General features: G+C 40.6%; 1 protein-coding gene, 1 non-coding gene and 2 pseudogenes across 11 annotated transcripts in view; 1 reads left to right on the forward strand and 3 right to left on the reverse strand.

Annotated features, from left to right (window-relative positions):
- SRPK2 (SRSF protein kinase 2) overlaps nucleotides 1-27,946 on the reverse strand; it is a 254,237-nt gene that overhangs the window by 173,158 nt on the left and 53,133 nt on the right. The window lies entirely within an intron of this gene.
- The window catches only part of LOC123466107, a 146,631-nt pseudogene that overhangs the window by 71,332 nt on the left and 47,353 nt on the right, over nucleotides 1-27,946 (reverse strand).
- Nucleotides 1,144-27,946, reverse strand: part of LOC102406215 — a 71,720-nt pseudogene continuing 44,917 nt past the window's right edge.
- Nucleotides 20,498-20,604, forward strand: LOC112586717. Its single transcript, XR_003111203.3, has one exon. It is a non-coding gene; the product is annotated as a U6 spliceosomal RNA (small nuclear RNA).

Here is a 27,946-nt window from a genome sequence, read left to right on the forward strand (position 1 = left end):
CAGTAGGGAAAAGGGGGGATCAACTGAAGCAATTAATTTTAGTGCTATAGTAGTCTTACTACTGAAAATTTTAGAAGTACAGATGTCATTACATCTGCCATGGTGAATACAAAGAGGCTTTTCTTCATGCAAGAAGGTCTTATTGTTTAAAAAAAAAAATTTTATGATCTTTTAAAAAGGATAAACAAACGATAAATCAAAACCAAGCATAAAGAATCAGTTTCCAATGTATAATAAGTGCTTTACTTTATTTTTTTTTAATTTTATTTTTAAACTTTACAATATTGTATTGGTTTTGCCATATATCGAAATGAATCCAACACAGGTATACATGTGTTCCCCATCTTGAACCCTCCTCCCTCCCCATACCATCCCTCTGGGTCATCCCAGTGCATCAGCCCCAAGCATCCAGTATCATGCATCGAACCTGGACTGGCGACTTGTTTCATATATGATATTACACACATTTCAATGCCATTCTCCTAAATCATCCCACCCTCTCCCTCTCCCACAGACTCCAAAGTGCTTTACTTTAGAACTTAAGTCTATGAAGCTGGTGACTTAGGACTCCTACAAATACCAATAAGAACAAAAAGACGAGAAAAGCTTCCTACCCCCTTACAGCACTCACTGGCAGTGCCATCCATTTGCCAAAAGGCGTATTCTATCTTTTTTTTCTCCGGTTGTTTCAAAGTATTATTTAAATCTCACCTTTTTTTTTTTCACTTTTGTTGGAGTCATTACTTTCGTGATTATTTTTACTCCAAAAATGTTATTCGAGTACAAAATTAAAACACTGTCGTTTTTAATGGTGGTTTAGGAGAAGGCAATGGCAATTTGGCGTCCATTAGCCTCCATCTATGGGGTTCCACTGGAAGGCAATGGCGCCCACTCCAGTACTCTTGCCTGGAAAATCCCATGGACGGAGGAGCCTGGTAAGCTGCAGTCCATGGGGTCGCTAAGAGTCAGACATGACTGAGCGACTTCACTTTCACTTTTCACTTTTATGCATTGCAGAAGGAAACGGCAACCCACTCCAGCATTCTTGTCTGGAGAATCCCAGGGACTGGGGAGCTTGGTGGCTGCTGCCTATGGGGTCACACAGAGTCGGACACGACTGAAGTGACTTAGCAGCAGCAGTAACAGAACAGAACAAATTATTTTATACAATTAATATATTTTTATTTTTTTAATGTATTTTTAAAATGATACAATTTCTCCTTTAAAAGTGAGTTCCCTCAGGTAAGCTCTCCAAGTTTACCACAGCACAGTGGTCGTGCATATGCAGAGGGGACTCTGCTTGGTTCTGGGATTGGTCCAGAGTGAGGTAGAGTTTCAACGCATGAAAAGCTTTAAAATTCTCCCTTATGCAGGTTTCATCTGCCAATACCAATTTCCAAGTATACTTTTCAAAAATTGTTAAATTTCAGCATAAATAACTGGAATCCTCAAAATCAGTCATTTCAGAAAAAACTAATTTCAACTGATCCCTGCACATCTTTGTTTTAATCAAGTCACATAGCTTTTCTTCAGCTTATTTTTTAAAAAATTCCACCTAAAATAGAGTTGTGTTTTTTTAAATAACAAATAAATACACTGTCAGATTGTAGAAACCCGGGAAACTAGGTGTCATATATCAACTTTCATAATCATTTCTCCACAAATGCTGCTGACGCCATTGGTGTCCGTATGCTTCCTCTTGCCAAAGTTGTCAATTCCTCAATTTCAGCATTTAATTTATGTATTAAACACTCCATTGCTTCTTGGCCTTTATTAGCATTGGACGATATCGAACTTGCCATCAGCTCTTCAAGGTAACTGCCAAAACTGACTCCTGTCACAGTAATTATGGCTTCTTGAGTCAAAATAGCTTTTTCTGGAGCTTAAGGATGTGGTTTGTATGTAAATCTCTCATCTACTGAAACCTTATTTGTAAATGAAATATTTGCAGAGTTAAGTTCCACTGTTTTCTCTATGGCATCCACTATAGAATGTTCTTGCACATATGTTTTGGTTCTGGCTGCACCAATAATAAATTTCACAATGGAAAGCAGCCCCTACTCTGTGCTGAGAAGCGCATGGCTATGCAACTTTTCAGAGGGATCTATGTGTCTGTCTAGTACATCAACTCAAATCACACTCAGGTTCATAGGGTTTGGGTATTTCTGCGTTGCAGCTGTTGTAACGATTTCCTATGGGTGGTCAAAGACATGCTCCCAAGTCCAGATCTTAATGGTGCCAGCAGCCACCACAGTGTCCAGGTGGCATTAGGGCACAATGAGGCAAAAAGGCCACTCTTGCCCCCACCCTGCCCCTCAGCCGCCCCACTGCTGCTGCTGATGCTGCTGCTAAGTCGCTTCAGTCGTGTCCGACTCTGTGCGACCCAACAGACGGCAGCCCACCAGGCTCCCTGTCCCTGGGATTCTCCAGGCAAGAACACAGGAGTGGGTTGCCATTTCCTTCTACAATGCATGAAAGTGAAAAGTGAAAGTGAAGTCGCTCAGTCGTGTCCGACTCCTAGCGACCCCATGCACTGCAGCCCACCCCAGCCCCTCCACCACTGGCAGCCCCTGAATCTCACTTTTTACATTATATTTTTATTAAAAAGACTCTCCTAGAGGATAAATACCATAGGCATACCTGTACAATGCTACAGCACAGTGCCTCGCAGAAATCTTTAATAAATATCAGTAAATATGAGGCAACACAGAAATCAAGATGAATTTGAGAGTCAATTCCTAGGCAGGTTGATAAGAAATCCAGAAGGACTTCTTCTCTCCTCCCAAGGAGCAGAGAGGAGTATGGGGCTCTTGAGGAGATCAGATCAGATCAGATCACATCAGTCGCTCAGTCGTGTCTGACTCTCTGTGACCCCATGAATAGCAGCACGCCAGGCCTTCCTGTCCATCACCAACTCCCGGAGTTCACTGAGACTCACGTCCATCGAGTCAGTGATACCATCCAGCCATCTCATCCTCTGTCTCCTTCTCCTCCTGCCCCCAATCCCTCCCAGCATCAGAGTCTTTTCCAATGAGTCAACTCTTCGCATGAGGTGGCCAAAGTACTGGAGTTTCAGCTTTAGCATCATTCCTTCCAAAGAAATCCCAGGGCTGATCTCCTTCCGTATGGACTGGTTGGATCTCCTTGCAGTCCAAGGAACTCTCAAGAGTCTTCTCCAAAACCACAGTTCAAAAGCATCAATTCTTCGGCGCTCAGCCTTCTTCACAGTCCAACTCTCACATCCATACATGACCACAGGAAAAACCATAGCCTTGACTAGACGAAACTTTGTTGGCAAAGTAATGTCTCTGCTTTTGAATAAGCTATCTAGGTTGGTCTTAACTTTCCTTCCAAGGAGTAAGAGTCTTTTAATTTCATGGCTGCAGTCACCATCTGCAGTGATTTTGGAGCCCAGAAAAATAAAGTCTCACACTGTTTCCACTGTTTCCCATGAAGTGATGGGACCGGATGCCATGATCTTCGTTTTCTGAATGTTGAGAATGAGGAGATAGGGGTCTGGAATTCTCAAGGAGGAGGAAAGGACAAACTTTTTTTTCTACATTCCATAGTAAGGATTATATAACATCAATGTATCCTCCTTGAAGACAGTTTCTCCTGGAAAACCATCTGACTAATCCAGCTGCGACTGACCGCGCAGAAGCGCGCCGGCTGCGACAGACGGCACAGAAGCGTGGCTGAGAGGAGCTACTCCTCGCCCAAAGTCAGGGGCGGCGACTGAGAGGAGCTACCCATGTCCAAGGAGGGGCAGCTGTGCGGGCGCAGGAGGGCCGAGAGGAGCTATTCCATGTTCAAGGTCAGGAGGAATGGCCGTCAGGAGATATCCCTCATCCAAGGTGAGGAGCAGTGGCTGTGCTTTGCTGGAACAGCCGTGAAAAGATACCCCACGACCAAGGTAAGGGAAACCCAAGTAAGACGGTAGGTGTTGCGAGAGGGCATCAGAGGGCAGACACACTGAAACCATAATCACAGAAAACTAGCCAATCTGATCACACGGACCACAGCCTTGTCTAACTCAATGAAACTAAGCCATGCCCTGTGGGGCCACCCAAGATGGGAGGGTTATAGTGGAGAGTTCTGACAGAATGTGGTCCACTGGAGAAGGGAATGGCCAACCACTTCAGTTTTCTTGCCTTGAGAACCCCACGAACAGTATGAAAAGGCAAAATGATAGGATACTGAAAGGGGAACTCCCCGGGTCGGTAGGTGCCCAATATGCTACTGGAGATCAGTGGAGAAATAACTCCAGAAAGAATAGAAGGATGGAGCCAAAGCAAAAACAATACCCAGTTGTGGATGTGACTGGTGATAGAAGCAAGGTCCAATGCTATAAAGGGCAATATTGCACAGGAACCTGGAATGTCGGGTCCATGAATCAAGACTAATTGGAAGTGGTCAAACAGGAGGTGGCAAGAGTGAACGTCAACATTCTAGGAATCAGCAAACTAAAATGGACTGGAATGGGTGAATTTAACTCAGATAACCATTATATCTTCTACTGTGGACAAGAATCCCTTATAAGAAATGGAGTAGTCATCATGGTCAACAAAAGAGTCGGAAATGCAGTACTTGGATGCAATCTCAAAAACGACAGAATGATCTCGGTTCGTTTCCAAGGCAAACCATTCAATATCACAGTAATCCAAGCCTTTGCCCCAACCAGGAATGCTGAAGAAGCTGAAGTTGAACGGTTCTATGAAGACCTACAAGACCTTTTAGAACTAACACCCAAAAAAGATGTCCTTTTCATTATAGGGGACTGGAATGCAAAAGTAGGAAGTCAAGAAACACCTGGAGTAACAGGCAAATTTGGCCTTGGAGTACGGAATGAAGCAGGGCAAAGGCTAATAGAGTTCTGCCAAGAGAATGCACTGGTCATAGGAAACACCCTCTTCTAACAACACAAGAGAGGACTCTACACATGGACGTCACCAGATGGTCAACACCGAAATCAGATTGATTCTATTCTTTGAAGCCAAAGATGGAGAAGCTCTATACAGTCGCAAAAACAAGACCGGGAGCTGACTGTGGCTCAGATCATGAACTCCTTATTGCCAAATTCAGACTTAAATTGAAGAAAGTAGGGAAAACCACTAGACCATTCAGGTACTATGATCTAAATCAAATCCCTTATGATTATACAGTGGAAGTGAGAAATAGATTTAAGGGCCTAGATCTGATAGACAGAGTGCCTGATGAACTATGGAATGAGATTCGTGACATTGTACAGGAGACAGGGATCAAGACCATCCCCATGGAAAAGAAATGCAAAAAGGCAAAATGGCTGTCTGAGGAGACCTTACAAATAGCTGTGAAAAGAAGAGAAGCGAAAAGCAAAGGAGAAAAGGAGCGATATAAGCATCTGAATGCAGAGTTACAAAGAATAGCAAGGAGAGATAAGAAAGCCTTCTTCAGCGATCAATGCAAAGAAATAGAGGAAAACAACAAAATGGGAAAGACTAGAGATCTCTTCAAGAAAATTAGAGATACCAAGGAAACATTTCATGCAAAGATGGGCTCAATAAAGGACAGAAATAGTATGGACCTAACAGAAGCAGAAGATATTAAGAAGAGGTGGCAAGAATACACAGAAGAACTGTACAAAAAAGATCTTCACGACCCAGATAATCACGATGGTGTGATCACTGACCTAGAGCTAGACATCCTGGAATGTGAAGTCAAGTGGGGCCTTAGAAAGCATCATTACGAACAAAGCTAGTGGAGGTGATGGCATTCCAGTTGAGCTATTTCAAATCCTGCAAGATGATGCTGTGAAAGTGCTGCACTCAATATGCCAGCACATTTGGAAAACTCAGCAGTGGCCACCGGACTGGAAAAGGTCCGTTTTCATTCCAATCCCAAAGAAAGGCAATGCCAAAGAATGCTCAAACTACTGCACAACTGCACTCATCTCACACGTTAGTAAAGTGATGCTCAAAATTCTGCAAGCCAGGCTTCAGCAGTAAGTGAACCATGAACTTCCAGATGTTCAAGCTGGTTTTAGAAAAGGCAGAGGAACCAGAGATCAAATTGCCAACATCTGCTGAATCATGGAAAAAGCAAGAGAGTTCCAGAAAAACATCTATTTCTGCTTTATTGACTATGCCAAAGCCTTTGACTGTGTGGATCACAATAAACTGTGGAAAATTCCGAAAGAGATGGGAATACCAGACCACCTGACCTGCCTCTTGAGAAACCTATATGCAGGTCAGGAAGCAACAGTTAGAATTGGACATGAAACAACAGACTGGTTCCAAATAGGAAAAGGAGTACGTCAAGGCTGTATACTGTAACCCTGCTTATTTAACTTATACACAGAGTACATCATGAGAAATGCTGGGCTGGAGAAGCACAAGCTGGAATCAAGATTGCCGGGAGAAATATCAATAACCTCAGATATGCAGATGACACCACCCTTATGGCAGAAAATGAAGAGGAACTCAAAAGCCTCTTGATGAAAGTGAAAGAGGAGAGTGAAAAAGTTGGCTTAAAGCTCAACATTCAGAAAATGAAGATCATGGCATCTGGTCCCATCACTTCATGGGAAATAGATGGGGAAACAGTGTCAGACTTTAGTTTTTGGGCTCCAAAATCACTGCAGATGGTGATTGCAGCCATGAAATTAAAAGACGCTTATTCCGTGGAAGGAAAGTTATGACCAACCTAGATAACATATTGAAAATCAGAGATATTACTTTGCCAACAAATGTTCGTCTAGTCAAGGCTATGGTTTTTCCAGTGGTCATATATGGATGTGAGAGTTGGACTGTGAAGAAAGCTGAGCACCGAAGAATTGATGCTTTTGAACTGTGGTGTTGGAGAAGACTCTTGCGAGTCCCTTGGACTGCAAGGAGATCCAACCAGTCCATTCGGAAGGAGATCAGTCCTGGGTGTTCACTGGAAGGAATGATGCTAAAGCTGAAACTCCAGTACTTTGGCCACCTCATGAGAAGAGTTGACTCACTGGAAAGGACTCTGATGCTGGGAGGGATCGGGAGCAGGAGGAGAAGGGGACGACAGAGGATGAGATGGCTGGATGGCATCTCAGACGACTCGACGGACATTAGTTTGAGTGAACTCTGGGAGTTGGTGATGGGACAGGGAGGCCTGGTGTGCTGCGATTCATGGGGTTGCAAAGAGTCGAAACCAACTGCGTGTGAACTGAACTGAACTGAATCCTGTTATCTTAAAATGTATATTATGGGAGTGAGTCTGGTAAGATCTTTCTTCTACTGTTAGTTCTCATCCTGTCATCTTAAAATGTAAATTGTGGGAGTGAGTCTAGTAAGACCTTGAGACCTTCTTTTGATTTATTGTAATAACCAATTTAAAAAGTGTCTAATTCCCTTGCTAAGACTAGCAAGGGGGGAACTCTCCGTCCCCCTTCTGATGTCTATGTCAGAAGCTTTCCAATGTCCTCTTTCACTTTAATAAAACTCTGCTACAACAAAGCTCTTGAGTTATCAAGCCTGGTCCCTGGTCTGGAAGCTAAATCTTCTTTGGAGATCACAAATCAGACATCATTTAGCTATCAAATTTATATTCAACGTCATTGTTTAAGTGGTAAGACGATGAGGATTTTCCTTTATTCTACATTTCTAAATATTCTGTATTTGACTATAAATATAATCAGAAATAGATGGGGAAACAGTAGGAACAGTGTCAGACTTTATTTTTCTGGGCTCCAAAATCACTGCAGATGGTGACTGCAGCCATGAAATTAAAAGACGCTTACTCTTTGGAAGGAAAGTTATGACCAACCTAGCATATTCAAAAGCAGAGACATTACTTTGCCAAGAAAGGTTCGTCTAGTCAAAGCTATGGTTTTTCCTGTGGTCATGTATGGATGTGCGAGTTGGACTGTGAAGAAGGCTGAGCGCCGAAGAATTGATGCTTTTGAATTGTGGTGTTGGAGAAGACTCTTGAGAGTCCCTTGGACTGCAAGGAGATCCAACCAGTCCATTCTGAAGGAGATCAGCCCTGGGATTTCTTTGGAAGGAATGATGCTAAAGCTGAAACTCCAGTACTTTGGCCACCTCATGCGAAGAGTTGACTCACTGGAAAAGACTCTGATGCTGGGAGGGATTGGGGGCAGGAGGAGAAGGAGACAGAGGATGAGATGGCAGGATGGCATCACTGACTCGATGGACATGAGTCTGAGTGAACTCCGGGAGTTGGTGGTAGACAGGGAGGCCTGGCGTGCTGCGATTCATGGGGTCGCAAAGAGTCAGACATGACTGAGCGACTGATCTGATCTGATAATCAGAATGCTTTATTTTTTATAGTTGTGATAATATTTTAACAATGAAGGGTATATACAACGATGATTAAGAATATCGGTCAACTGCCTGGACTTGAATGACAGCACCTAAAATTCAACTTACTTACTATCCCTAATCATCATCTACAAAAAGAGAATATAATAAGAATACCTATCTCAAAATTGTAGTGAGGATGACAGAAAATAATGCATGCAAAAGCATTTGGCAAATAGAAGGCCTTAATACGTATCAGTCAACAGCTTCACTGTTAAGAGTTGTGGGCTTATCACCTGAATATGCCCCACAGTTACAAGTTAGGGGTTAGAGATTTTCTTGCTCTGCCTGGAGGTCATAATACTTTATATACTGTTTTCATTAAAAAAAAAAAAAAATTCTGCATCAAGGGCATTTTAAAAATATGCAGGAAACAAGCCCTGGCCTTTCACCAACAACTAACTGTGAAACAGACTGAGATGGCACCTGAGTACTCCTTCCACTCCCCCTCAGAACCACTCACAGGGCTATGGGGTGGCAGAGCTCTCGAAAACCCATTCCAGGGCATGCTGGCTGCTTTCACATGTAAAATGTTCATCTTGTTTATATGGAAAGTGCTGTATTACTAGAACTTCAAGAGCAATCAATAGGTGAAGGAGGTGGATGATGGACATATACAAACTTCTAACTGTATGGACATTAATCTTCATTCTGATGACCAACTAAAAGGCTGTAATGCAACCCAACAGTATTTTTCTGTTTTTAACATAATTCCTATGATAATATTTCTACTTACAACACTATTGTAAACACTTAATATGTAGTAATTTATTTAGTCTTTGCAACTACGCTTTGAGGTAGATACTTTTAGGATCCCCAGGTACAGTTGAGGGAACAGCAGCAAAGAGAGGGGAAATGGCCAATCGCATAAGTGAAATCCACACAGTATCTCTTCTCTTAAACTACTAGGCTGGTTGCAGCTTGGTGACTGGTACCAGTAACCACTTCCTATTACCAGAACCCCGTCTGGAGTGTCTAAAGCACTTGGCGTGTATACCTTGAATGTATCAGAGGGCAGAAAAGGGTAATCATGAGTGTCTGCTTATTTAACTAAAAGAATCTTTTCCTCAAGAGAGTTATGAGATGATCTCACCCTTTCTTTTATTCAATCTGCATGTGAGCTATTAAGGGGATATTGTTGGTCACCTACTTCCAGTACTCATTCATCTTATCTGAAAAAGAGTTGCAAAATTAACCTAACTACTTAAAACTTCATCAAAAATAAACAGGAGGAATCTCCCTCCCTCTAGCTGGAGCCCTCACCATTTCTTCCCCCACCAGAAACCCTGCCCCTGATGCCTCACACTTCTTGAACCTTCCATCCATCACTGCTGCAGTCAAGTTTCAAAAACAGCAAATAGATCCCACTACAGCTCTGCTTAAAGCCCTTCAGCACTGCCCCATTTCCTCAGGCCAAATTACTTGGCTTGTGATCAGTCTCCTATAAAAATGTAAGGAGAGGAGATTTCCCTGGTGGTTCACTGGTAAAGAATCTGCCTTGCAAGGCAGGGCACATGAGTATGATACCCGGTCAGGGAACTAAGATCTCACATGCCACAAAGCAACTAAACCAGCGAGTCACAACCACTAATACTGAAGCTCGTGTGCTCCGGAGCCCGCACACCACTACTACTGAGTCTACAAGCCAGAACCAGCGGATACATGTGCCACACAGAAAGATCCCGCATGATGCAAAGAAGATTCCGTGTGCCACAATTAAGACCCAATGCAGCCAAATAAATAAATATTAGAAAACAAAAAAAAGCATTTCTTAACAGCTCTATAAAAATATATATTAAAAAATGAGAAGTATTGACGTCTCCCCAAAAGTTGCACATAAATTTTGCATAGTCACAGAGAAAACAATTTACTTAATGTCTTAAAATTCTAAACAAAAATAACAAAATTCCATCTCTAATTTCATAAATTAAAGATATTTCCAGGCAAGTCCATAAATATTTCTTGAACGTTTAAGAAAAGTTTAACCAAAAAGCCATAGAGCAGCGTACAGATTACATATCAAAAGTTCTAGACGAATTTAGGAATTTCAGAATGATAAACTTTCCCAGTAGCAAAACACTTCATTTTATTCAAGCTTGTGTCATTAGCACAGTTATTCTGCTAATGTCCTTGGAAAGTCAATCCATCTGCACTTTTGTTTTAGTTGTGTATATATGTATCAAAGTTTTAGGCAGTATCCTTAACCAACTCAAAGAAGTATAAAGCTGAAGAAACATGCCAAAGACCAAAACTTCAAAATAACTGCTGTCTACCTTCTACCAACAGACCAACCAGAGACAGATGTAGAGAGGTCTGGTTCTATAGCATCCATCCATCCACTAGATCAGAGCTCTAAGCCCAAATGTCTTAAGGGGACAGCCAGGCTCCTGTAAGATGAGCAGGGTGGGACTATGGCAGACCATCTAAAAGGGGCACAAACCACAACCTAGGTCTAGGGCACAGCCATCATAAAAGAATGTAGACGCAGGGTGGCCAGAAAGTCTCATTTTTTCAGAATACAGAAATAAGGAATTTTTATGTGAAATACCTCAAGCTTCCAAGCATTGCCAGGCACATGAACACATCCACAGGTGTGATCCAACCCACAAGCACCATTTTTCACCTCATGATAGCATTGCTGCTAAGTCCCTACAGTCATGTCCGACTCTGCAACCCCATAGACGGCAGCCCACCAGGCCCCTCTGTCCCTGGGATTCTCCAGGCAAGAACACTGGAGTGGGTTGCCATTTCCTTCTCCAATGCATGCATGCATGCTAAGTTACTTCAGTCATGTCCAACTCTGCGCGACCCCATGGACAGCAGCCCACCAGGCTCCTCTGGCCATAGGATTCTCTAGGGAAGAATACTGGAGTGGGTTGCCATTTCCTTCTCCACGTGATAGTGTAGGTCTTATTTATTCACTTAATAGACAGGCATGGTTCCATGGTGCCAACCTTGCACCACATACTCTACTAGGCAGGGGGACAAGCACTGAATCTCACTCTATGTCCTCATTCAGTGGAGGAGAAAAGCACACAGACGTAACGCCATGAACACTGTGGTCAGTGCAGTAACAGAGCAGGTAGAGGGCATGAAGCAGTGAGAAAAGACTCCTGAGTCTGCAAGAGAAATAGTCCAAGAGGTCAGGGAAGTCTTCTTCCCCAGGGCTATTTGACTAGAAGGACTGAGCCAAATGGGAAAAAGGCAGAGAGGCCAGGCTGCAGCTTGACACTTCGGATGTAAAGAAATGTAAAGTGTGAGGCTAGGAAAATAAAACTGGAACATCTCAGACCTGCTGGGTCCATGACACCTGCTGAGTCCATGACTGAGACAGGATTTTGGGAGGGGGCTGAGGTGGTGGTGGTGGTCGTGGTTCCTGAGCAGTCAAGCCAACTGAAGTTCAGGGAAGAGGGATGAACTGAACACAAATGCAGGAAGCAGATAAAACCATGAAGATGGATCATGTATCAGTGCAAAGAAGGCAGCAAGTCTGAAAAATGTGTTCAGAATTTTAATAATAATGTAGTAAAACGTTATCCCTTTTAATGTGTACTAAATGGGGAAAAAATAAAAACCATCACATACAGTGAAAAAGACTTCGTATCACCCATAATCCTACAGCAACTGCTATGCATTTTCTTTCCATCTAGAAATATCCAATGACATTCTTCTGTCCAGTCTTTAATCTACTTACTTTTCCTTTGATTCTAATTTTTATCTGCTTACACTTCTCCATTTTGTCTTATCCATTATAAGCTTTCTCAAACCTTTTGTGGAATGAAATGGAGCATAAAAAAACTAAGTTATGTGTCAGTTTAAAAAGTCAAACCCAACTTTCCACAAACACACAATATTTACGTCAACTGCTTCAGCCTTTTCACATAGCACAGGATAGAAAGAGAAACACTTTTTATTCTTTTCCACCAGAGATACCACAAACTAGGAAAGGTTTGGCTGTGTACATAGTATAACCCTGCCTAACTGTCTTAGTTGACAAAAAACATCTTCCAGAAGTGAAGAGCTATTTTGTGCAAAGAATTATTATCAAGAAGGTGAAAAGACAACCTATAAAATGGGAAAAAAATATTTGCAAATCATCTACCTGATAAGGGTCTACCACCCAGAATAACTCCTACAACTCAGCACAAAGACAAGCCAATTAAAACACGAGCAACAGACATTTCTGCAAAACAGATATAAAAATGGGCAATGAGCATATGCAAAGATGATTAACATCACTAGTCATTAGAAAAATGCAAATAAAAACTACAAGATATTCCTTCACACCTATTAAACTGTCAAAAATAGGGAAAATAAGTGTTATAAAAGACATGGAGAAACTGGAACTCCTGTACATTGCTGGTGGGAATGTAAAATGGTTTAATCACTATGAAAAAACAGTGTGGCAGTTCCTCAAAAAGTTAAACACAGAATTATCCCATGACCCAGAAATTCCTTTCCTAGGTATATACCCCCAAAGACCTGAAAACAGCTACTCAAACAAATCCTTGTACATAAATGTTTACAGCAGCACTATTTGCAACAGACAAAAAGTATGAATAGCCCAAGTCTGCATCAACAAAGTGTGGTATGTACATATACCATAGAATATTGTTCAGTCATAAGAAAGAATGAAGTCTGACACATGCTACCACATGGAACCTTGAGGACATTATGCTAAGTGAAATAGGCCAGTCACAAATAGTCAAATACTGTATGATTCTACCCTATATCAGATAACTGGAGTAATCAAATTCATAGAAACAAAAAGCAGAATAGTGGTTGCCAGAGTCTGGGGAGAGGGAATGGGGAATTGTTGTTTAACAGGTACAGAGTTTCAGTTTTGCAAGATGAAAATAATTCTAGAGACTGGTTATACACCAAAGTGAATATACTTAACTGCACACTTTAAAATGGTTAAGATGGAGAATCTTATGTGTATTTTTGCAATGTTTTTTCAATTTTTAAAGGAATAAAGTACTGATACATGCTACAAAGTGGGCAAACCTTAAAAACACTACCCTAAGTGAAAGAAGCCAGACCCAAAAGTCACATATTGTATGGTCTGTCCAAAACAGGCAAATCCATAGAGACAGAAAGTAGACTGGCAGTTGCCAGAAGCTGAGAGGAGCAACTGCTAACGGATATGGGTTTCTTTATGGGATGATGAGAATGTTCTGGAATTAGACCACAGTGATGGTGGCACTAGGTGAGATACTAAAATCCACTAAATTACACTTATAATGGATTAATTTTATAGTGTGTGAATTATACTTCAATAGAATGTGAAGTCAAGTGGGCCTTAGAAAGCATCACTATGAACAAAGCTAGTGGAGGTGATGGAATTCCAGTTGAGCTATTCCAAATCCTGAAAGATGATGCTGTGAAAGTGCTGCACTCAATATCCCAGCAAATTTGGAAAACTCAGCAGTGGCCACCGGACTGGAAAAGGTCCGTTTTCATTCCAATCCCAAAGAAAGGCAATGCCAAAGAATGCTCAAACTACCGCACAATTGCACTCATCTCACACGCTAGGAAAGTAATGCTCAAAATTCTCCAAGCCAGGCTTCAGCAATATGTGAACTGTGAACTTCCAGATGTTCATGCTGGTTTTAGAAAAGGCAGAGGAACCAGAGATCAAATGGCCAACATCCACTGGATCATAGAAAAAGCAAGAGAGTTCCAGAAAAACATCTATTTCTGCTTTATTGACTATGCCAAAGCCTTTGACTGTGTGGATCACAATAAACTGTGGAAAATTCTGAAAGAGATGGGAATACCAGACCACCTGATCTGCCTCTTGAGAAATTTGTATGCAGGTCAGGAAGCAACAGTTAGAACTGGACATGGAACAACAGACTGGTTCCAAATAGGAAAAGGAGTACATCAAGGCTGTATATTGTCACCCTGCTTATTTAACTTCTATGCAGAATACATCATGAGAAACGCTGGGCTGGAAAAAACACAAACTGGAATCAAGATTGCTGGGAGAAATATCAATAACCTCAGATCTGCAGATGACACCACCCTTATGGCAGAAAATGAAGAGGAACTCAAAAGCCTCTTGATGAAAGTGAAAGTGGAGAGTGAAAAAGTAGGCTTAAAGCTCAACATTCAGAAAACTAAGATCACGGCATCCGATCCCACCACTTCATGGGAAATAGATGGGGAAACAGTGCAAACAGTGTGAGACTTTATTTTTCTGGGCTCCAAAATCACTGCAGATGGTGACTGCAGCCATGAAATTAAAAGACGTTTATTCCGTGGAAGGAAAGTTATGACCAACCTAGATAGCATATTCAAAAGCAGAGACATTACTTTGCCAACAAAGGTTCGTCTAGTCAAGGCTATGTTTTTTCCTGTGGTCATGTATGGATGTGAGAGTTGGACTGTGAAGAAGGCTGAGCGCCGAAGAATTGATGCTTTTGAACTGTGGTGTTAGAGAAAACTCTTGAGAGTCCCTTGGACTGCAAGGAGATCCAACCAGTCCATTCTGAAGGAGATCAGTCCTGGGATTTCTTTGGAAGGAATGATGCTAAAGCTGAAACTCCAGTACTTTGGCCACCTCATGCGAAGAGTTGACTCATTGGAAAAGACCCTGATGCTGGGAGAGATTGGGGGCAGGAGGAGAAGGGGACAACAGGATGAGATGGCTGGACGGCATGGCTGACTCGATGGACGTGAGTCTCAGTGAACTCCAGAAGTTGCTGATGGACAGGGAGGCCTGGCGTGCTGTGATTCATGGGGTTGCAAAGAGTCGGACACGACTGAGGGACTGATCTGATCTGATCTGAAGGATGTTTTGTTTAAGAAGCTATTCTTTTGAACTTACAGTACCATATAAAACAATGAAATCAAAACTCCACTAGTCAAATGAGATTTTCCCCCATTTCCACCTTTATGAGTTTTCAGTTTTAGGTTAACACATCCTCGTTACCTTCCACTCCAGGGAACAGCAGAGTGCAGGCGGTGTGGGCGCAGCTCTGCAGCATGCGTTCCCCGGCGCTACCAGGCCCACCCACAGGCGTGTGTCCACAGCCTAAGGGCCACCCTCACTGACCTACCAGCTGCTCTGTTCTATCTTATCCGATGCCACAGACTTACTGCACTGCTGTTCCTCATCTCCATTAAGTTCTTCTGCCTTCCTATCAGTTTTCCTTTTCTATTCTAGCCTGTTACCCCTGTGCTAGAACCAGGGCCCTAACTACTGCACAGCCCAGACACAACCTCAGCCTTTTTATTTCCACTGGTGCTTGTGCTCAGGAGCTGTTCTAGTTACTGTCAAGTTTAATGAGCTGTGATATTAGGAGAAAGGGTTAAAAAAAAGAAAAAGCAAGGGAGGTAGTAAGAGAAAGACAAGGGAGGGAGATGAAGAAACTGTAAGTTACCACAAAAACAGAATGGAAAGTCCAAATATTCGGAGACACCCTGTTCACCCAACCAAGGCAAAGCAAGAGCACTCTAAATCTCTAAATGACCAAGGAATACAAAAGGCCAGCTACCAGGTGTCAGGCAGCTCAGAGAGAAGCAACAGAAACAGAAAAAAAGGGAGGGGGAGGTCTGGGAAAAGGCAACCCTCAAGGAAGCAAGTTCTCCCCGTCGGACACAGGGGTGTGTGCGCACGCATGACACACGGACCTAATCACAGTGATGGCTCAGGACAAGACAAGCAGGAGTCAAGAAGAAAAATCTCAAGTGATAGAGGAGTACACAGTCTTATTTCAGAGAGCTTCCAATCGCTGAAAAAAATCAAACATTCTCATGTTCCAACCAAGTAAGTCTACTACTTGTGTTACTCTAGCCAAGTCAAAGCCTTGCTGCAGCTGTACCAATAGGACCATCAAAGTCCTTACATCTGTATGGCCCTTTACAGTTTGCAAAATTTCTCATGTGCGCTTCACAATGACTCCAGGCAAAAGAGAGAGCATCACCACCTTCAACTTCCGGATGGAAGGCCTTCTGGCTTTGCTAACCTCGCCATTACATAATACTGTGTGAGTCATCCACATGAGTAGGTCCACACACTGCGAATAAATAGAAAACAACTAGAATGGAAGGCAGGAGAAGCAGATGAATGAATATGGAGACTGTAAATAAAGAGCTTATACTTTTAAAAATATGCAACATATGCAATATACAAAAGAATACACATATGTGTGCAAGTTAACAGCACAATCATAAGACAAAGACTGGACCCCCAATATAAGAACCAAAACATTAATACTGTAAAAACAATCCATCGGATTATCCTTCCCAAGACAATTTAAGAGAAGGAGAGTAACACCCATGGGATAGGCGGGAATGAAAGTTCAAGAATTTTGGTTTTCTTTTAAATGGGCAAAATATGAACAAAAAAAGACAGTGAGGGACTTCCCTGGTGGCCCAGTGGCTAAGCCTCTGAGCTCCCAATGCAGGGGCCTGGGGTTCGATCCCTGGTCAGGGAACTAGAGCCCACATGATGCAACTAAGACTCCACGCAGCCAAATAAATAAATAATCTTTAAAAAAAAAAAAAAAAGACAGTGAAAAGGGGTGAACTTCATCATCTACTTTAGCAAGGTTAAAGTAGCTTGCTTAAAATATTTATTGAGCCCTTGTCTACTCATTCAGGTATATCCATGATACTGCTAAGATATTGCTAAGTTCCCCTACCTTGAAGAGTGAAATCCTTGTTAGAAGTAGCACGTATCCAGCTTCATACAATGAATCATGGTATGGATTTTTAAAAGCTCAATGAACAGTGCTTCCACCAAAACGGTAACATGTTCAAATTTGTAACTTAAGTGCTTTCCCAAAAGAAGATAGTACAATGCCCTTCTCCTTGCTTCCAGTAAATTCTAACAGCCATTACCTCAGGAAAGAAAGTCAAAAAGTTAGTTCTTCAAAGACTACAAAACTTAGACTGTAAATATGGAGGCTTTTATTTTACAGTCAAGAGATTTCTCTCCTGAGGTGTCACTGGAGGACAGGTTGCCATTTTAAGTACAGAATTACTTTTACCACATGTAATTAGAGGAATTATTGAAGAATTATTAATAGAAGTACACAGTCTCCCAAATCTTAATAAATTTAAATCCACCTTAAAGCTTTAAACACACATTTCTAGGCTCAATTTTCAACTGCTCTTTCAGGAGACGGTTCCTTCTCTACTCAAAATCATGTAACACAGCCGCACTCAATGACTCCATGGTTTGTTTTGGGGTCATAAAAGGCAAGATTCTATCTTACAGACTCCAGGTGCACAACAGCTAAAAACTATTCCGTTCACTGATGCCTAAACCAGTAAATTCTCTAACATGTCACCCTATTTCATATTCTCCAGAGCATTTATCTGAAACTAATTATTCATGGTCACTACTGTATCCCTGGCATGTATCTGTTGTGCTGATCAGCAACAAGTTAGTTAACTCTACTCCCCAGGAACCTTCAGTGAGCCTCCCCTCTCTTCTAGGCCTCTCAGAACATCCAGCTCAACTCCACAGACTGTATGTGGCCTGTGAAAAGCAAGAGCAGAGGTCAGAGCAAGTGGAAAGCAGAGCCCTGTCTCTTATTAGCTGTGTTCAAGGAGCTCCTGCTGGCCACAGATGGAACAGTTTATGCATTAATAAATATAATAATACACAAACATATTTAAACCTACTGATTTAATCCTTTTAGTCCTTTTGGAAGAAACTAGTAAAATCAACTATTTCAAAAATGCTAAGTAATAGTAAAGAATCAAGCATGTATATTTACTTGCCTATACCAACCGTACATGATGTATCCAAACAGCTGAAATGAGGACACTTTTCTTTACAAAATATTCCAGGAAATAAATAAAAGAAAAAAATGACAAAACTACAATATCACCATTTTGGAACACCTAACGAATTAATGGATGTGTCAATGGTCATCAGTGGCTGACAACATCATAAAAGAAGGGATAATCAGACATCACACACACTGAAAAATTAAAATATTGTGGGGGTGGGGAGGTGCAGACTAGTGCGTCAAAAGAATATGTGTTTCTTGAACTCTTATATTTTAAGAGAGAAAAAAACATCCAAATAGAAAGACAGGCAAAGTAAAAATACTGGGAATTTACAAATGAAAAAAACAGAAATAGCTAATAAAGAAGGAAGTTTGGCCTCATTTACGATCAAACAAATGCAGATTTAAATAATGACATTTGTTTTAATGGCACTGTCCAGAACTCATGGGAGTTTAATAATGACTTGTGAGCCGTTCAACAGAAGAATGGATAAAGATGTGGTCCATATATACAATGGAATCTTAATTATAAAAAAGAATGAAATAATGCCATTTGCAACAACACAGATGGACCTAGAGACTGTCACACTGAGAGAAGTCAGACAAAGAGAAATATATGATATCGCTTATATGCAGAATCTGAAAAAATGAAAAAGGATACAAATGAACTTATCTACAAAACAGAAGCAGACTTACAGACTTAAGAGACTGAATTTATGGTTTACCAGGGGTTAGAATGTGGGGAAGAAAAGTTGGGGAAGTTTGAGACTGATGTGTACACACTGTTATTTAAAATGGATAACCAAGGAAGACCTGCTGTATAGCACAGGGAACTCTGCTCAATATTATGTAACAACCTAAATGGGAAAAGAATTTGAAAAAGAATAGATACATGTGTATGTATGACTGAATCACTACTGTACAACTTAAACTTACACAACACTGTCAATAAACTACACTCCAACATAAGAGTTAAAACATTTTTTGACTTGTGAAAGTATAAACTAGCAACACCTTCCAAAGATCAATATGAAAATAAATTTCAAAGTATATATTTTAAATGATCCAGTAATTTGAAATCTAGAAGTTAGTACTCCAGAAATGATATGCAGCTTATTAAATAAGCATTGAATATAATAGCAAAAATGGGGAGATCGAAAAAGTCCAATATTGGGAACATTAAATAAACTGCTCAACTTTAGTAAAACTTCACTAAGTAATCATTCTCACTAAGAACATTTTGAAAAAAGAGAATATGCTTAGAATATATTGTTAACCATAAAAGACTCATAACAAGATGGTATGATAGGTATATTAATTTTCTAATAACTTATAAAGGAGACTAGACAAATCAACGCCAAAATATGATTAATCCCTAAATACTGAGGTTAACTATTTTTTTTCCCTTTTATACTCTTGTAAGTTTGTTTTTGCTTTTTTGCAATGAACACGTATTAGTTTCACATTTGGAAAAATAACACACTACACAGATATATTGTTAGATAAAATGACTAAAAGGATTTTAATAACAATAACTATAAACTAGTTTCAGACCCCAGAGGAACTAAAGAGTTTCAGACCCTAGGCAACTCATAGTAGCTCTGTGGGTGTGCTGCTTCAGAGATAAAATTCAGAAGCTGAACTAGATGAGCAGCTTTCCAACTGTGAAATCATGCATGTAAAGTGTTTCAGTACCTGGACCAGAATGAACACTCAGTCCCTGTTAATGTTGTTTATTAACCAACGGCTCCCAGCAGCAACAAACAGAACCTGCCAAACAAGCAGCAGAACTTCAGACCCACAACTCTCATTTCAATCATCTGCCTTTTATTTTTAAAAATTAAGACTCCTAGCCACAATTTCTATTCAAGAAAAGATTTTACTGGTCTAAAACCACTTGATTAGATAACCCCTACAGTTTCTGGTAGTATTACAGCATTCCAAACACTATGCATCTGGGTTCTCATCCCTATGGCAAGCCTAGAAATATTCTTGATGATCACACAAATAAAACTCCAGTCCAACTGTACTTGCATGATTCTAATATACTGTACTGTAATTCCGAGACCTTTTCATCATTTTCCTCCTCATCTGTGTTCAAATTATAGACATTGCTTACCAGAAGTTTCCTGAAAGTACTTCCTAGCTGATATCCTGAAACTTCCTGCCTTTGTACACAAAGCAAAAATAAAAAGACATCTTTCAGGTAATCTTTAAAAAGGTGTCTTTTAACTTGAAGCAAAAGGGCTCTTTAAGCAATGAAATCTACCTCTCAAATAACTATTCAGAAAGAACTGAAGGCAGTATTACCTGAGTAGTCTACTAATCAAGACACTCTCAAGAATTAGGTAAAGCACAATATTCACTTGTACAACTTGCCCTTCATGTTAAGTCCTTCAAGAGCAAACCAGTATAGTGCTCACTTCGGCAGCACATATACTAAAATTGGAACGATACAGAGAAGATTAGCATGGCCCCTGCGCAAGGATGACACACAAATTCGTGAAGCGTTCCATATTTTTGGAGCCTATTATACAGAGTGAAGTAAGCCAGAAAGAAAAACACCAATACAGTATACTAATGCATATATATATGGAATTTAGAAAGATGGTAACAATAACCCTGTGTACAAGACAGCAAAAGAGACACTGATGTATAGAACAGTCTTATGGACTCTGTGGGAGAGGGAGAGGGTGGGAAGATTTGGGAGAATGGCATCAAAACATGTAAAATATCATGTATGAAACGAGTTGCCAGTCCAGGTTCGATGCACGATACTGGATGCTTGGGGCTGGTGCACTGGGACGACCCAGAGGGATGGTATGGGGAGGGAGGAGGGTTCAGGATGGGGAACACATGTATACCTGTGGCGGATTCATTTTGATATTTGGCAAAACTAATACAATTATGTAAAGTTTAAAAATAAAATAAAACTTAAAAAAAAAAAAGAGCAAACCAGTATAAATAACTCTGAAACCCAGAGAACTGACCAGATAAACTAAGTTTCAGGTTTTTAGCTTTGGCAGTATTTCATTCCTTGTTTTTATTCCAATCTTACAAATGGGATCAAATACCATTAATTATAAATTGTTTCCATGAGCATCTTTCTAATTAAGATTCCTACTATTCTTAACAACAAAAGGTTAATGACGAGACACGAAACTGGTACAAGGATAGGGGAACAGATAACTTGACCTTCTCATTAGACTCTTCCTCATTCCAGGATCCATGACATCCATCTGGAGACATGTTTGGCTTAGGAAAGAGCCTAAGGGCTTTGATTTCACCCAGAATTTAGTTTCAGTTCTTTAGTCACTATGTACTAGTTTTATGACATTGGTCAAGCTATTTAACCTCTCAGGATCTGGTTACCTCACCTGCAAATAAGTGACAATAATATCTAGAATTATAGGGCAGTCAAGAGTCTTAAATAAGAATGAATAACAGCGAAGCCGTAAGGATTTGTTTCCCCCTCTTCCTCAGTGGCTCAGAAGGAAAGAATCCGTCTGTCAATGGCAGAAGATTGCAGTTCGATCCCTGGGTAGGGAAGACCCCTTGGAGAAAGGAACGGGTAACTCGCTCCGGTATTCTAACCTGGGAAACCCCATGGACAGAAGAGCCTAGAGGGCTACAATCCAAGAGTTGGACAAGACTGAGTAATTAAGCAACAACTTCTCCATTATACTTGAAAGTTCAACTCTGATCTCTTTTTTGTGGGAAAAAGAGCTGCCATAGCAATTCAATAGTGGGAATGTCCATCCCTTCCAGCAATTCTCAAAGTACAGTTCACAAATCCCAAGAAATCCACAATATCAAAACCATTTTCATAACAATACCAAGAAACTGCCTTTTTCACTACTGACATTTGCAACTGACAATGTAAAAACAATGGGTAAAAGCACTGATACCACTGCACCAACCAAGGCAGTGACCCTAAAATGTACTAAGAGTCACTGTACTCTTTACTGGATTGCAGTTAAGGCAATGCCAGTTTCACTTAGGTGTGTTAATGAAAGAGTAAAACATTAATTTTATTAAATCTCAGTGCTGAGTATCTAGTCTGTCTGATAAAATAGAAAGCACTTGCACTGCATCAATGGATGTTTCAAGATAAAAAATATTTGGCAGTTGTTTTATATTTGGGCAGAAACAGTCCCTTTTCCTGGGAACTGAGTGATAGACAAGCAATGGTTATTCAAATGTGGGTACCTGGCACGTTGTTGTTGTTGTTGTTGTAAACTTGCCAAGTTCTGTTCGACTCTTCTCAACCCCATGGACTGCAGCATGCCAGGCTTCCCTGTCCCTAGCCAACTCCGAGTTTGCCCAAGTTCATGTCCATTGAATTGGTGATACCACCCAACCATCTCATCCTCTGTTGCCCTCTTCTCCTCCATGTCTTCCATCTTTCCCAGCATCAGGGTCTTTTCCATTGAGTTGGCTCTTCCCATCAAGTGGTCAAAGTACTGGAGCTTCAGTATCAGTCTTTCCAAAGAGTATTTAGGATTGATTTCCTTTAAGGTTGACTGGTTTGATCTCTTTGCTGTCCAAGGGACTCTCAAGAGTCTTCTACAACACCACAGTTCGAAAGCATCCATTCTTCAGTGCTCTGCCTTCTTTAGTGCTCTGCCGTCCTTATGGTCCAGCTCTCACATGCGTACATGACTACTGGAAAGACCATAGCCTTGACTACACAGACCTTTGATGAATGTGTAGAGAAACCCTCATACACTGCTGGAAAAAATGTCAAATGGCATACCCTCTGGGGGAAAAAGCCCATGGTTCCTTATAAAAGTAAAAACAGAATCACAATATAACCCCAACAATTTCATTCCTAGGTATATAAACAAAAGAAGTGAAAAGTAGTACTCAAATATATACATACATTAATAGCAGCACTATTTGTAAAAGTCAAAAGGTGGAAACAACCCAAATATCCTTCAATGGATGGATAAACAAATTGTGGCATATACAAATAATGGAATACTGTTCAGTAATAAAAAGGAATGAAGACTCATTCATGCTACAATGGGATGAACCTTAGAAATATTAAGCAAAATGAAAGCAGCCAGACCCAAAAGGTCACATATTTTATGATTCTACTACATAAAACATCCAGAATAGGTAAATTCATAGAGAAAAACTGCAGACTAGTGGTCGCCTTGGGGGTGGGTAACAACTGCTTAATGGCTACAGGATTTCTTTGGGGAATGATGAAATGTTTTGGAACCATAAAGAACTGGTGGCTGCACAACTCTGTCAATGTACCAACTGCAACTATTCATCTTAAAATGGTGAATGTTTTGTGATGTTCGCCTCAACTGTTTCAAAAGCTTGCACAGATATCTCATTTGCTAGTCATGTATCTCCACCTCAGCCAAGAATACTCCCCCCAGCTCAGTGGTCTCCTCTCAACACCTTTAGAGACCCTGGCTCACAGCAGAGATGCAGATGGAGAGAAGAGAAAAATAAAAAGGTCGGGGGGCGGTAAAAAAAGAACTATGAAAAGACGTAGTAAAAATGTACATTTACACAAATATTGAAATTTTGCACCAGGGGAAAAGCACCGAAGAGTACACACCAAAATTTCCTTGTGCGTGCATGCAGTCATTCAGTCGTGTCTGACTCTTTGTGCCCCATGAACCTGTGCCCACCAGCTTCCTCTATTCATGGAATTTGTCCGACAATAATACTGGAGTGGGTTACCATTTCCTCCTCCAGGGGATCTACTCAATCCAGGTATCAAACCCACGTCTCCTGCATGGGCAGGCAGATTTTTTTACCACTGTTTGCCACCTGGGAAGCCTAAAACATCTTCAATAAAATTCAAAAACAAATAAAAGTGAAGGATCGGCAAAAACATCAGAAAATTCAGGCATCAAATGACTTCCTCCTGAGTTTCAAACTTCAAACCAGAAGGCAGAATTGCACAAAAATTTCTCTGAAACACCCATATTTCATATTTGAGACACAGCAGAAAGTTAGTACTTTTTGTAAGGACTGATCTTATTAATGCAAATAAAATATTTCTGGCACTATACAGAATGTTAAGAACAATAAAATCTTTCTTCAAATTTAGTTACTAAGTAACTTAGGACTAAAAGTGTAGAAGATGCTACATACTAACAACAGAGGGAACCATTGTTTCTTGCATTTAGAATGACTATTTCAAGAAGAACAAAGAAGAAAATACATTAACTTCCAAGAGGTAAAAATACATTATGCATAGTATTATATAAATATTATTTTTATCTTTAATACTATTGTACTGATTTGAGAACATATCACTTCACTCACACCCTTCCACAGTGGAGTCAAGCTAACTGGCTGAAAATTTTACCTATAAAAGCTTTTTTCAAAAATGCCAACTCAAATTTGCACAATAGAAACAGATTTTTGAAAGTATTCAAATGTCTTTCCTTAAAAGCACTCTGACCAAATGATTCATAGCTGAAAAAAAAAATGAATGTACAGTGGGAATAAGCAAAGCTGATACACTCTCTGACTGGGGAGGAATGCTACTGACATTTAACGGGTGCATTGATTAGGCATCATGCCTTGAGTTTCCCACTGATTTCCATTTAATACCCAGTAATCCTATTATTCCTATTGTAAAGTCCACCATGTACACTGAAGTAAGTACATTGGGAGGTTAATTGATGGTATTCATCAGTAACAATCACTTAGAAGTGGTTTCTTTCAAGTAAGACTTTTATGAATCCCAACTGCATCTTCTCTCAAAGGGCAGCTCTCAAGATCCCTACATGTGCTAATTTAACAATTAGGTAATCTATGTCTTTATCTAAGTCAATGATAAAAATATTTAACAAAATAGTTTCAAAGACAAAGTATTTCAGTTCATCACTAACAAGCTCTTTGAAAATGAAAGTGAAGTCACTAAGTCATGTCCTACTCTTTGCGACCCCATGGACTGTAGCCCACCAGGCTCCTCCATCCATGAGATTTTCCAGGCAAGAGTACTGGAGTGGGCCATTTCCTTCTCCAGGTGATCTCCCCAACCCAGGAATTGAATCCAGGTCTCCCTCTTTACAGTTTGACCCATGCAGGCTTAACTAGCTCTTTAAAAGTCAGCAATTAATCCATTATCAAGACCTCCCATGGCTAAAGTAGCCCAATGGTCCCATTGTAAACATTCTATACTATGCTATCCACATTGAAGTAACAGAGAACCAGAAATGTCAAGACAGAAGTTAAGTTCACACACCATTCTCAGTGGGTAAGCTAAGACTAGAAATCAGTTGCTTTCATAAACCCTATTTTTAAAAAAAGAATTCTTGCATTATTTAATGGCATCATCTTTTTCTAGATCCTCACTCCTTAAAGAAAACTAAGCAAACACACACACACACACACACACACACACACGGAAAAACTAAGAAGCTATCCTTGACTCTTATCCCATACTTCATCAGCAAATCCAGTTAGCTCTACCTTCAAAAGAAGTCTGCCATCTGACCATTCTCACCTCCTCCACTGAAATCACCTGCCCACTCTGCTATCACAATCTGCCCAGACTAGACTGCAGCAGTCTCCTCCCTGGTTTTCACACTTTCACTCCTGTCACTCTCCAGTCCACATCCTACACAGTGACCAGAGTGACATTACTGGGTTTTGGTTTTCTTTTCTCTTTTTCTGTTTTGAAACAACAAAATTGCACTAAAGTACAGTACAAAGAAATGTTTTCCCCAAACCACCTCAGAGGTAGTTGCCAATGTTGATGTTCCATCATACTCAAATGCTAAGAACAAGGATGGTCTATGTAACTATAATAAAATCATCAAGATCAGAAAATTAAGACTACTATGACTTAATCCCAGGCCATCCCTTATACATGGTGGAGGCTATGGCTGGACTCCCCATCCAGTCTGCTCTCCCTTAACACCCTATCCTAACCTTGACTGAGCTGTGGCATCCCATATCAGGCCACCAGGTAGGAGAAATCCTGTCTTCACGCTGCTTGGCCTCTAACTCTTGTGACAGCTGTCAGGCCCTCCCAGCATGGACACTCTGTTCCAGGGCACCCTCTTCTCATCCCAATTGGGACCAAATAAGCTGCTCAGGCTTCCCAGGTGGCGCTAGTGGTAAAGAATCTGCCTGCCAATGCAAGAGAAGTAAGAGACACAGGTTCAATCCCTAGGTTGGGAAGATCCCCTGGAGAAGGAAACAGCAATCCACTCCAGTATTCTTGCCTGGAGAATCCTAGGGACAGAGGAGCCTGGAGGGCTACAGTCCATGGGGTCGCAGAGTCGGACACAAATGAAGGAACTTAGCACACACAAGCTGCTCAGGGGCCACAACAGCCTCCCATATCCCCTCCTCACACTGTGAGTACCTATGTTGCCATGCATTACCTAATGGCTTTAGTTCAAAAAATTGCTGAGGAGAAAGGGGAAAGAGAGATTTATCACTTTTAAATGGACTTAGGTTATTTCACTCCATTGCTCAAAATCCTCCAATAGCTTTTTAACCTCAGAATAAAATCCAAACTCTTCTTCTTTGTCCACTAGGCCCTATAAATCTGTCCCCTACCTTCCTACATCACTTGATTTAATCTATGCTTGCTGGCCTTTATTCTGGTTTTCAAATATAGTAAACTCTTTCTTACCTCAGGTCTTTACACTGTATGTTCTATCTCTTTGAAAGCTCCTCCACTTTCCAAATCCACAAGGTCTTGGTTCAAACATCATTTCCAGAGGCAGTTTCCCAGTTTCTTCCTCATCCACCATCCCCACAGCACTTATGACTGATACTATATCACATCGATTTATAACCCACAAGGACAGAACAATTTCTGTTTACTGTTGTATCTTCAAACACCTAGAATAGTACCTAACACATAGCAAACACTGAATATCTGCATGATGCCTGAATTCTTCAAGAACACATCTTAATGACATAAACTAATCAATCACAATGCCATCTTACACCTATATGGTATGTGAAGATAATAGAAATGGCTGTGTAACTTTAAGATATTGACACTACATGGTGCTTTAAAGTATGCTAATTTACAGTAATTCTGAGCAGTATCTGTGTTAAGCTTCTCTTTTTCACAAACAAGGCTCAGAAAAGTGTAATGACCTGCTCAATATTACAAAGCCAATAACTGACAAGATCATGACTGAAATCAGGGCCTTCTAAATTTACTATTAATTATACCAGGCAAGTGTCTCTGCATGTATACCTTTCATTAATATTCAACATCCTTTACTTTCAACTTAAAGAATTATGGAAATGTTTCAAAAAATAGCAAGAGGCGCAGAAATACCATAGTTTTCAACCCTACCTACAAATGTGTATCTTACTAACAAACTAACACATGCACTGACCACAGATATATGACATAACAGCATCATTTTTATAGAATTGATAACAGGATTTTTAGCACCATGTTCCAGGATTTAGGAACCTACAGCCCACCATCTGTTTTTCTTACATGTGAGCTAAAAATGGTTTTTACTTTTTTGTTGTTGTTAATTATTGATTTTAATTTTTACTTCCAGTTTTTTTTAATATAAATTTATTTACTTTAATTGGAGGCTAATTACTTTACAATATTGTATTGGTTTTGCCATACATCAACATGAATCTGCCACGGGTGTACACGTGTTCCCCATCCTGAACCCCCCTTCCACCTCCCTCCCCATCCCATCCCTCTGGGTTATCCCAGTGCACCAGCCCCAGGCATCCTGTATCCTGCATTGAACCTGGACTGGCAATTCATTTCATATATAACAATATACATGTTTCAATGCCATTCTCCCAAATCATCCCACCCTCGCCCTCTCTCACAGAGTCCAAAAGACTGTTCTATACATCTGTGCCTCTTTTGCTGTCTTGCATACA

Source organism: Bubalus bubalis, chromosome 8, assembly GCF_019923935.1.
Source record: "Bubalus bubalis isolate 160015118507 breed Murrah chromosome 8, NDDB_SH_1, whole genome shotgun sequence".
Taxonomy (NCBI): Eukaryota; Metazoa; Chordata; class Mammalia; order Artiodactyla; family Bovidae; genus Bubalus; species Bubalus bubalis.